Here is an 11,177-nt window from a genome sequence, read left to right as displayed (position 1 = left end):
TAGGATTCCTTTCAGAAGTGTACATGAACTGGTTATTAGCAACCATGTCAATGAGTTCTTGAGCTTCTGCAGGCGTTTTCTTTAGGTGAATGTATCCACCTGCAAAAGTGTCCAGTGACATCTTTGATAGCTCAGATAAACCATCATAGAATATATCCAGGATGGTCCATTCTGTTCTTCCATGTAAATTGGAATTAGGTGCAGTAAAGTCACCAAGCATCTTCTTTACATTATTATTATTTTCGGCTGCCATCTCCTCTTCCTGTTCGAAAATTTCTGACAGGTTATCTCTGGATTGTTGTAATTTAGCTTCTCTTAGTTTTCTCTTCGGAGTCCTTTCAGGTTCTAGATCTCCTTCAACAAGAATGTTCTTGTCCTTGCTCCTGCTCATATGACAAAGAAGAGGGCACAGAAAAATAATAATAATAGAGATCCTTTATACCACAGTATAGGGATCCCTTTGTGAGTGGGAGAAAAGAGGGAGACAAAGAATGTAATGTAACGGAAGAAACACAACTGTGAGGAGGGTATAGATGTGAGATGAGATGTTAGTAGATGAATAAATAAATAGAATAAGATGGGAGAGGGAGAATTTTCGAAAATAATTTTTGAAAACGGGTTAGTGATTTTCGAAAATAGTTTTTGAAAAAGGTTAGTAATTTTCGAAAAATTTTGAAATCAAAAATAAAAATAATTAGTTAATTAAAAGGAAATTTTTGAAAAAGAGGGAAGATATTTTCGAAAATTAGAGAGAGAGAGTTAGTTAGGTAGTTTTGAAAAAGTTAAGAAACAAACAAAAAAGTTAGTTAGTTAGTTGAAACAAGTTTTGAAAAGATAAGAAGTTAGGAAGTTAGAAAAGATATTTTGAAATCATATTTTTGAAAAAGATAAGATAAGAAGATATTTTTGAAAAGATATGATTGAAATTATTTTTTGAAAAAGATTTGATTTTTAAAATCACAATTAATGACTTGATTCACAAGAAATCACAAGATATGATTCTAGAACTAAAAGTTTGAATCTTGATTAACAAGCAAGTAACAAACTTGAAATTTTTGAATCAAAACATTAATTGGTATTGTTATTTTCGAAAATTTGATATAAAAAATAAGAAAAACATTTTTGAAAAACATTTTTGGATTTTTCGAAAATAACTAAGAAATTTGAAAAAGATTTTATTTTTGAAAAAGCTTTTGAAAAAGATGAGATTTTTAAATTGAAAATTTGATTTGACTCATGAGAAACAACTAAATTTTAAAAATTTTGAAAAAGTCAATTCAAATTTTCGAATTTGATGAGGAGAAAAAAGGGAAAAATATATTTTTTTTTTATTTTTGGAATTTTTATGATGAGAGAGAAAAACAAGAAAAATGATGCAATGCATGAGATTTTTAGATCAAAACAATGAATGCATGCAAGAATGCTATGAATGTCAAGATGAACACCAAGAACACTTTGAATGTCAAGATGAACATCAAGAACACATTTTTGAAAAATTTTTAATGCAAAGAAAACATGCAAGACACCAAACTTAGAATTCTTCAATGCTTAGACACTAAGAATTCAAGAATGCATATGAAAAACAAGAAAAGACACAAAACATGCAAATGCAAAGATCAAACAAGAAGACTTACCAAGAACAACTTGAAGATCATAAAGAACACTATGAATGCATGAGAGTTTTCGAAAAATGCAAGATGCACATGCAATTGACACCAAACTTATAACATGACACATGACTCAAACAAGAAATAGAAAAATATTTTTGATTTTTATGATTTTCTAATTTTTTTTTTGGATTTTTCGAAAATTAATTGAAAAAGGAAAATAAGGATTTCAAAATTTTTAATATGAATTTCAGGAATCTTGCCATGTTAGTCTAAAGCTTCAGTCCAGGAATTAGACATGGCTCACTAGCCAGCCAAGCTTTCAATGAAAGCTACGGTCCAAAACACTAGACATGGCCAATGGCCAGCCAAGCTTCAGCATGTAAATCAGGAACAGCAGCAGGTGGATTAGCAACAACTAGCTTGCTCTTGATAACAAATTGCAAGCCTCAGTCCAAATGAATTTAGACATGGCTTTACAGCCAGCCAGGCTTCACATGCTTCATGAAACACTAGAATTCATTCTTAAAAATTTTGAAGAAAAATATATTTTTGAAAACATTTTTATTTTTTTTCGAAAACAGATGAGAAATTTTTGAAATATTTTTGCAAATTTTTTTTTTGAAAAGAAAACAAAAAGAAAATTACCTAATCTGAGCAACAAGATGAACCGTCAGTTGTCCAAACTCGAACAATCCCCGGCAACGGCGCCAAAAACTTGGTGCTGTTGCCGGATCAAACATGGCACTGATGTTACCGGACCAAAAGCTTGCCGAAAACTCAAACAATCTCCGGCAATGGCGCCAAAAACTTGGTATGCGAAATTGCTACCCAGGTTGTGAATTATTGTTCGAAATTGATTCCCTGGCAATGGCACCAAAAACGGATGCACAGGACCATGGTCTAAACATATCTTCACAACTTCGCATAACTAACCAGCAAGTGCACTGGGTCGTCCAAGTAATACCTTACGTGAGTAAGGGTTGAATCCCACAGAGATTGTTGGTATGGAGCAAGCTATGGTCACCTTGTAAATCTCAGTCAGGCGGATATAAAACAGTAATGGGTTTTCGAAAATAAATAATAGAATAGGGATAGAGGTACTTATGTAAATCATTGGTAGGAATTTCAGATAAGCGAATGGAGATGCTTTTCGTTCCTCTGAACCTCTGCTTTCCTGCTATTTTCATCCAGTCAGTCTTACTCCTTTCCATGGCTGGCTTTATGTGATACATCACCATTGTCAACGGCTACTTTCGGTCTTCTCTCGGGAAAATGATCCAAATGCCCTGTCACGGCACGGTTAATCGTCTGGAGGCATCACCCTTGTCAATGGCTTCATCTTATCCTCTCAGTGAAAATGATCAACGCACCCTGTCACGGCACGGCTATTCGTCTGTCGGTTCTCGATCATGCTGGAATAGGATTTACTATCCTTTTGCGTTTGTCACTAACTCCCCACAATCGTGAGTTTGGAGCTCATCACAGTCATTCATTCATTGAATCCTACTCGGAATACCACAGATAAGGTTTAGACCTTCCGGATTCTCTTGAATGCTGCCATCATTCTAGCTTACACCACGAAGATTCTGGTTAGGAGATCTAAGAGATACTCATTCAGTCTAAGGTAGAACGGAAGTGGTTGTCAGGCACGTGTTCATAGGGAATGATGATGATTGTCACGTTTATCACATTCAGATTGAAGTACGAATGAATATCTTAGAAGCGAAACAAGGTGAATTGAATAGAAAACAGTAGTACTTTGCATTAATCTTTGAGGAACAGCAGAGCTCCACACCTTAATCTATGGAGTGTAGAAACTCTACCGTTAAAAATACATAAGTGAAAGTCCAGGCATGGCCAAGAGGCCAGCCCTCAAAGGTGATCTAAGATAGCATACAACTGATCAAAGATACCTAATACAATAGTAAAAGGTCCTATTTATAATAAACTAGCTACTAGGGTTTACAGAAGTAAGTAATTGATGCATAAATCCACTTCCGGGGTCCACTTGGTGTGTGCTTGGGCTGAGCTTGAGTGTTGCACGTGTAGAGGTCCTTCTTGGAGTTGAACGCCAGGTTTTGATCCATTTCTGGCGTTCAACTCTGGTTTTGGCTCCTTTTCTGGCGCTAGACGCCGGATTTGGGCAGAAAGCTGGCGTTGAACGCCAGTTTGCGTCATCAATTATTGGCCAAAGTGTGGACTATTATACATTTCTGGAAAGTGCTGGATGTCTCCTTTCCAACGCAATTGGAAGCGCGCCATTTTGAGTTCTGTAGCTCCAGAAAATCCACTTTGAGTGCAGGGAGGTCAGAATCCAACAGCATCAGCAGTCCTTCTTCAACCTCTGAATCTGATTTTTGCTCAAGTCTCTCAATTTCAGTCAGAAAATACCTGAAATCACAGAAAAACACACAAACTCATAGTAAAATCCAGAAATGTGAATTTAACATAAAAACTAATTAAAACATCCCTAAAAGTAACTAGATCCTACTAAAAACATACTAAAAACAATGTCAAAAAGCGTATAAATTATCCGCTCATCAGCTGGCTAAGGAAAGGCGCGCACCAAAGGAGCAGCGCTCAACCAAGGAACGTAGCGCTCATTAAGAGAGTGCTAAGGAAGAAAACAAGCGCACGAGAGGAGCACACCTAGAGAATAAACACTGCACTCATTGTTTAAACGGAGCGCTCCACTGGAAGCATGCATCCTGGCACGCCCAAACACCATCCTGACCCACTTCATACAAGGCCAAACCAACAACATCCCCAAAGCAAGCAGAGCCCAATATCATCACTCAAAGGCACAAGAGATAGTTAGAATAGGAATTTCATTTGATTTGTAATTTGTTTGCAATTTCATTTTCATTTTGTAAAGCCTATATAAAGGCATCTGTTTCATTTCAAAAGAGAGCGCACAGTAGGAGTAGGTTTAGAATAGGAAGCTCAGGCTGGAGGATTAGAGACTCTAGATCTCTCTTGGAGGATTAGAGACTCCAGAGAGCTTAGCATAGTTTGATACACTTTTATCTTTCTGCAATTGTCTTATTTCAGTCTTGAATTCAATTTCACAGTTTCGTTTTCATTGAGCTTGATTTACTCTTCTGCACTTCTACTTCTCTACAACTTTACATTTCTGTTCATGATTCAATCTGGTTTACTCTTTCTGCAAATTTAATTTTCTACAATTACTCCAAGTCATGATCTACTGCTTCATTTAATTTCCTACACCCAATTCCATTTACATTTACTGTAATTTACATTTCTTGTTCTTTAAGTTTCTGTTCATTTACATTCTGTAATTTACATTTCTCTGTAATTTATATTCTGTTATCAAATTTTCATTCAATTCATCACTGTCTGCTTAACTAAACTAATCACTCACTAAAGATGCTTGATCCATCAATCCCTGTGGGATTGACATCACTCTTGTGAGTTATTACTACTTGATGTGACCCGGTACACTTGCCGGTGAGTTTGTGTGGAAATCTAATTTTCACCCATCAAGTTTTTGGCACCGTTACCAGGGATTGATATAGATCGACAATGATTAAGTGGGTGAGAGGTCTAGATTAAGCATTTTCTTTGTTTTTGTTCTTTTAATTTTCTGTTCTGAGTTGATACCAAGGTGTTTGAGTTATTGCCTCACTAAGAAAATTTTTAACTGTGACATGAATTTCAATTTTCACTGGTGTTTTACAAAATTTAAATGGAGTTCAATTTATCTCTTGATCAAACAAATTTCATGGGATATTGCCCACCATCACAATATGATTCAAGTCATTACCCTAATGGTGGATGGGAATATTACCAAGAAATGATAGATGATGAAGTAATTCACATGAGATATGATCCAGAATCACAAGATAATTTATGTCATTACCCTCATGGTGTCTGGACACGTCAACAGGAGTGTGAACAATCAGTTGAAATGGGACACTTCCCAGAAACACAATATGATCCAGATTGTGATGAGTCTAACAACTACTCATATTGTGGCTAGGAAAGTCAAAATCAAAGAGATCTTAGTGATCCATACTGTGTTCATCAAGAGATATCCTCACTAGAGTGTACTTTCAATAAATTCATGCAAGATTGTCCCCTAGTGCAACAAGATGATCCATACTGTGATGAATTCCACAATTCTTCAAGTTGTGATTGGGAGGATCAAAATCAAAGAGCACTCAATGTGTCATACTCCATTAATCAAGAGCCATCATCACTTGAGCAAACCTTCAATTCATTCATGCAAAATTGTCCGACCTCACCTCCCAGTTTCTCATATGAAAATCCTTCATCACTTGATGATGTCTCAACACAAAGTTTCCTCCACGATCCATACCAACCACAAAAGACATTCCAAAATTCACAAAATTCATTCCATGCCCCTGAAAACATCACCACAACAAATCCATGCCCACAAAGTTTCTCTCAACCTTCATCCCTTGAGCTAGCATTTGAATAATACCTATAAACATCCATAGACTCTTGGAAAGAACAAGAAACCCTCTGCAATAAGATGGATGGATATTTGGAGAAAGCAAGGAGAAACAAAGAATTGCTAAGCAAGGAAAATGAGGACCACTGGGTGGATGTGAAAGAGGATGTAGAAGAGCAAGATGAAGAGGCTACTGTATCAAGTGAAATTTCAATAGAGGAAGAGGCTGTGGAGGTAGTTGAACCCGAGGCTATATATCTACAGAAGCCACTTGAGATGACAAAGGAACATGAATATTCACAACCCTCACAAACTTCCCTGAACCAAAGATTTTCAGCACTTGAATCCGTGATTGAAAGATATGAAGAGGAGATGAAGAAATCTTGGGAAAATCAACAAACCTCCTCCATAAAAGTGCTATTAAACTAGATGTTGAGTGTAAAGAAGGAAGTGAAGGAACAAGAAAGTGAGGAAGACAATCAAGGAAGCTCATACTCAAGTGAAGCAGAGAATTACATGGATGAAGGGCTCATGGAACCACCAATTCAAAAGGCTTTTGATGAAGATAATGCTCCAACCATCACACAACCACCAAGTACTGATATCCAAGAAGGAAGGCAACTAACAAGAGCACCAATCCTACCCCTGATCCAGCAAGCAAGCTCAATCAAGCCATTAACAAAAGGAAGCTTGCTGAGGAGAGACCAAGACAGGGGACAATAGTTGAATCTTCTCCCCCCCTTGAGGTCATTCCTCTTAACAAACTGGAAGAAGAGGAAGAAAGTGAAAAACAACATGTCAAGCTAATGACACTAAAAGAGCACTTGTTGGGAGGCAACCCAACCTTAGGTAACATGTCATTCCTTTGCTTTGTTTATTTTCTCTGTCTGTTTTGTTTAAATTTCAATAAATTGGCATATGATTACATTCTAAGTTTGGTGTTGCCCTGCAACAATTTGTTTTTAATCTTACTGGATGATTGCATCAAATCAAAAATGAAAGTGTCACACTGGGATTCTAAGTTTGGTGTGCCACTTATTTTCTATGCAATTTAATCAGCAACACCACTTGTCTGCATAATCATAATGCCTCTTCAGTTTTGTCTTTCTTTTGGTTTGACTGTTTTATTTTCCTCTTTACTTTAGTCATTTCTTTATTTTTAATACTATCTTTTATTTTTCTCCCTAATAGTTTTTGTTAAATACCTTACCAAGAAATCCTTATTAATGACAAATTCTTCCCTTGGTAATTGTATTTAACATATATTAGTTGCCTTTGTTTTAGTTAAAATAAATTGACATACGATTGTATTCTAAGTTTGGTGTTGCTATGCAACAAAATTCGCTTCCAATCTTTACTGGATACTTGCATCAATTCCAAGTGGAAGTGTCACACTAAGTTTGGTGTGCCATTTATCTTTTATGCAATGTATTAAGCACACCCTCTTATTTTTGCAATCACAATGTCTCTATTTCCTGTGCCTTGATGGTTATTCTTAATTTTGCTTGTTTAAACACATGTACTACTAACATTTCATTGTGTAAGACACTCATGATCCATCATAAATCCTATCACCATTGTCCTAATTGTTGCTTGAGAATGAGCAAACACTCTAAGTTGGTATGGGAAGGGGAAGAATGGGAGGAAAATGACGACAATAGTGAAGATGAACTACAAGGTGGTAAAGTTCTTTTCCCTCTTATTTGCTTCCAGTACTTTAAATAGCATGATTGTCTTTATCTTCTCTGTATGCATGTGTGGTATGAATAAGCATAGCTTGAATTTTGATTTGTAACATCTTGATGTGGCAGTATGACTACCAACTTGAATTCTGTGAGTTCAAAAGCAATAAAGCATCATGATCATAAACAAACAAGGTCATTAAAGAAGAATTTAGCATGGGCATACAAGTATTGGAAGGCTAGTATGATTAATTGGTCCTCAATCGCATTAGATTTTATTTAATTGAAGTTTTCATCTAGGACATTTTATGAAATTTTTTAAATCATGGAAACCTTGAAGAACCAAATGCAATTAAGGCAAGAAAAGCAAAAGGGAAAGAATGACAAAGCTGAAGGCTCTGAGTACCCATGACAATTTAATTGTTAAGTACTTGTGGTGCTTATGTATCAAGGAAAAATCTTGAAAACAAAACACTTAGAGTCAAGGCTAGGATCAAGTTTAAAGGCACACCCTCAAGGCTCAAGGCTCTGAGCATCAATGATTAGAGAGTCAAGAAAAGAAACGAATGAGCTTAATGAAGTCCTCTAATCAAATGCTTGTGGTGCTTATGTATCAAGTGGTAATACTTAAAATAAAGCATTTAGAGTTGTAGCTTTGTTATTAACTCATGGGGAAAATAACCCAAAAGGTGAAGCTAATAAGAGAATGTAAAGATTATTTCAAGGAAGAAATATAAGGAAAAGATTTCATAAAATAAGCTAGATAGAAGCATCAATCATAAAGCAAGAGAGCGCTACGTCAAAGCAAGGAACGCTGCAATGCTCCAAACAATGAGCGCTCGTTTTCCAAGTGAGCGCCACGCTCACTAAGTGAGCAATTTCATGAATTCTCAATATGGGAGGCAAGGATTGTAATGTCCGTATGCACTAAGCAGCGCTTGAACAAGCAACGGAGCGCTGGCTAAGGAAAGGCGCGCACCAAAGGAGCAGCGCTCAACCAAGGAATGTAGCTGGTGTGCGAAATTCTGATCTAGATGTGAAATTGTTGTTCGAAATTGATTCCCTGGCAATGGCTCCAAAAACATGTGCACAATACCATGGTCCAAACATAACTTCACAACTTCACGCAACTAACCAGCAAGTGCACTGGGTCGTCCAAGTAATAAAACCTTACGTGAGTAAGGGTCGATCCCACGGAGATTGTCAGCTTGAAGCAAGCTATGGTCACCTTATAAATCTCAGTCAGGCAGATATCAAATGGTTATGGAGTTTTCGAATAATAATAATAAATAAACAGAAAACAACGATAGAAATACTTATGTAATTCATTGGTGAGAATTTCAGATAAGTGTATAGAGATGCTTTCGTTCCTCTGAACCTCTGCTTTCCTGCTGTCTTCATCCAATCCTTCCTACTCCTTTCCATGGCAAGTTTTATGTAGGGCATCACCGTTGTCAATGGCTACTTCCCATCCTCTCTTGTGAAAAAGGTCCAAATGCTTTGTCACGGCACGGCTAATCATCTGGAGGTTCTCGATCATACTGGAATAGGGTTCACCCTCCTTTTGCGTTTGTCACTACGCCCAGCACTCGCGAGTTTGAAGTTCGTCACAGCCATCCCTTCTCAGATCCTATTCGAAATACCACAGACAAGGTTTAGACTTTCCGGATCTCAGGAATGGCCATCCATGGGTTCTAACTTATACCACGAAGATTCTAATATCTCGGACTCGGTCCTCTGTATTAGATATCTAAGAGATACTCATTCTAGCTTGTTTGCATGTAGAACGGAAGTGTTTGTCAGGCATGCGTTCATAAGTGAGAATGATGATGAGCGTCACATAATCATCACATTCATCATGTTCTTGGGTGCGAATGGATATCTTAGAAGTGGAATAAGTTGAATTGAATATAAAACAGTAGTACTTTGCATTAAATCATGAGGAATAGCAGAGCTCCACACCTTATTCTATGGAGTGCAGAAACTCTACCGTTGAAAATACATAAGTTATGAAGGTCCAGGCATGGCCGAATGGCCAGCCCCCAAACGTGATCAATAGATCAAAAGATAATCCAAAGGTGTAAATACAATAGTAAAAAGTCCTATTTATACTAAACTAGCTACTAGGGTTTATAGAAGTAAGTAATTGATGCATAAATCCACTTCCGGGGCCCACTTGGTGTGTGCTTGGGCTGATCTTGAAGTTTACACGTGCAGAGGCTTCTTTTGGAGTTGAACGCCAAGTTGTAACGTGTTTTTGGCGTTCAACTCTGGTTCGTGATGTGTTTCTGGCGTTTAACTCCAGACTGCAGCGTAGAACTGGCGTTCAATGCCCTTTTGCGTCGTCTAAACTCGGCCAAAGTATGGACTATTATATATTTATGGAAAGCCCTGGATGTCTACTTTCCAACGCAATAAAAAGCGCGCCATTTTGAGTTCTGTAGCTCCAGAAAATTCTCTTTGAGTGCAGGGAGGTCAGAATCCAACAGCATCAGCAGTCCTTCTTCAACCTCTAAATCTGATTTTTGCTAAGTCCCTCAATTTCAGCCAGAAAATACCTGAAATCACAGAAAAATACACAAACTCATAGTAAAGTCCAGAAATGTGAATTTAACATAAAAACTAATAAGAACATCCCTAAAAGTAACTAGATCCTACTAAAAACATACTAAAAACAATGCTAAAAAGCGTATAAATTATCCGCTCATCACAACACCAAACTTAAATTGTTGCTTGTCCCCAAGCAACTGAAAATCAAGTAGGATAAAAAGAAGAGAATATACTATAAATTCCAAAATATCAACGAAACATAGCTCCAATCAGATGAGCGGGACTTGTAGCTTTTTGCCTCTTGAATAGTTTTGGCATCTCACTTTATCCATTAAAGTTCAGAATGATTGGCATCTATAGAAACTCAGACTTCAGATAGTGTTTTTGATTCTCCTAGTTCAGTATGTTGATTCTTGAACACAGCTACTTTATGAGTCTTGGCCGTGGCCCTAAGCACTTTGTTTTCCAGTATTACCACCGGATACACAAATGCCACAGACACATAATTGGGTGAACCTTTTCAGATTGTGACTCAGCTTTGCTAAAGTCCCCAATTAGAGGTGTCCAGGGTTCTTAAGCACACTCTTCTTTTGCTTTGGACCTTGACTTTAACCGCTCAGTCTCAAGTTTTTACTTGACACCTTCACGCCACAAGCACATGGTTAGGGACAACTTGGTTTAGCCGCTTAGGCCAGGATTTTATTCCTTTAGGCCCTCCTATCCACTGATGCTCAAGGCCTTGGGATCCTTTTTATTTACCCTTGCCTTTTGGTTTTAAGGGTTATTGGCTTTTTCCGCCATATTTTTTTTTCTGCAAGCTTTTGTATTCGCTGCTTTTTCTTGCTTCAAAAATCATTTTTATGATTTTTCAGATTATCAAATAACATGTCTCCTTTTCAT

Source organism: Arachis ipaensis, chromosome B06 (genome assembly GCF_000816755.2).
Source record: "Arachis ipaensis cultivar K30076 chromosome B06, Araip1.1, whole genome shotgun sequence".
Taxonomy (NCBI): Eukaryota; Viridiplantae; Streptophyta; class Magnoliopsida; order Fabales; family Fabaceae; genus Arachis; species Arachis ipaensis.
The sequence above is the reverse complement of the archived record's forward strand: the minus strand, read 5'-3'. Positions refer to the sequence as shown.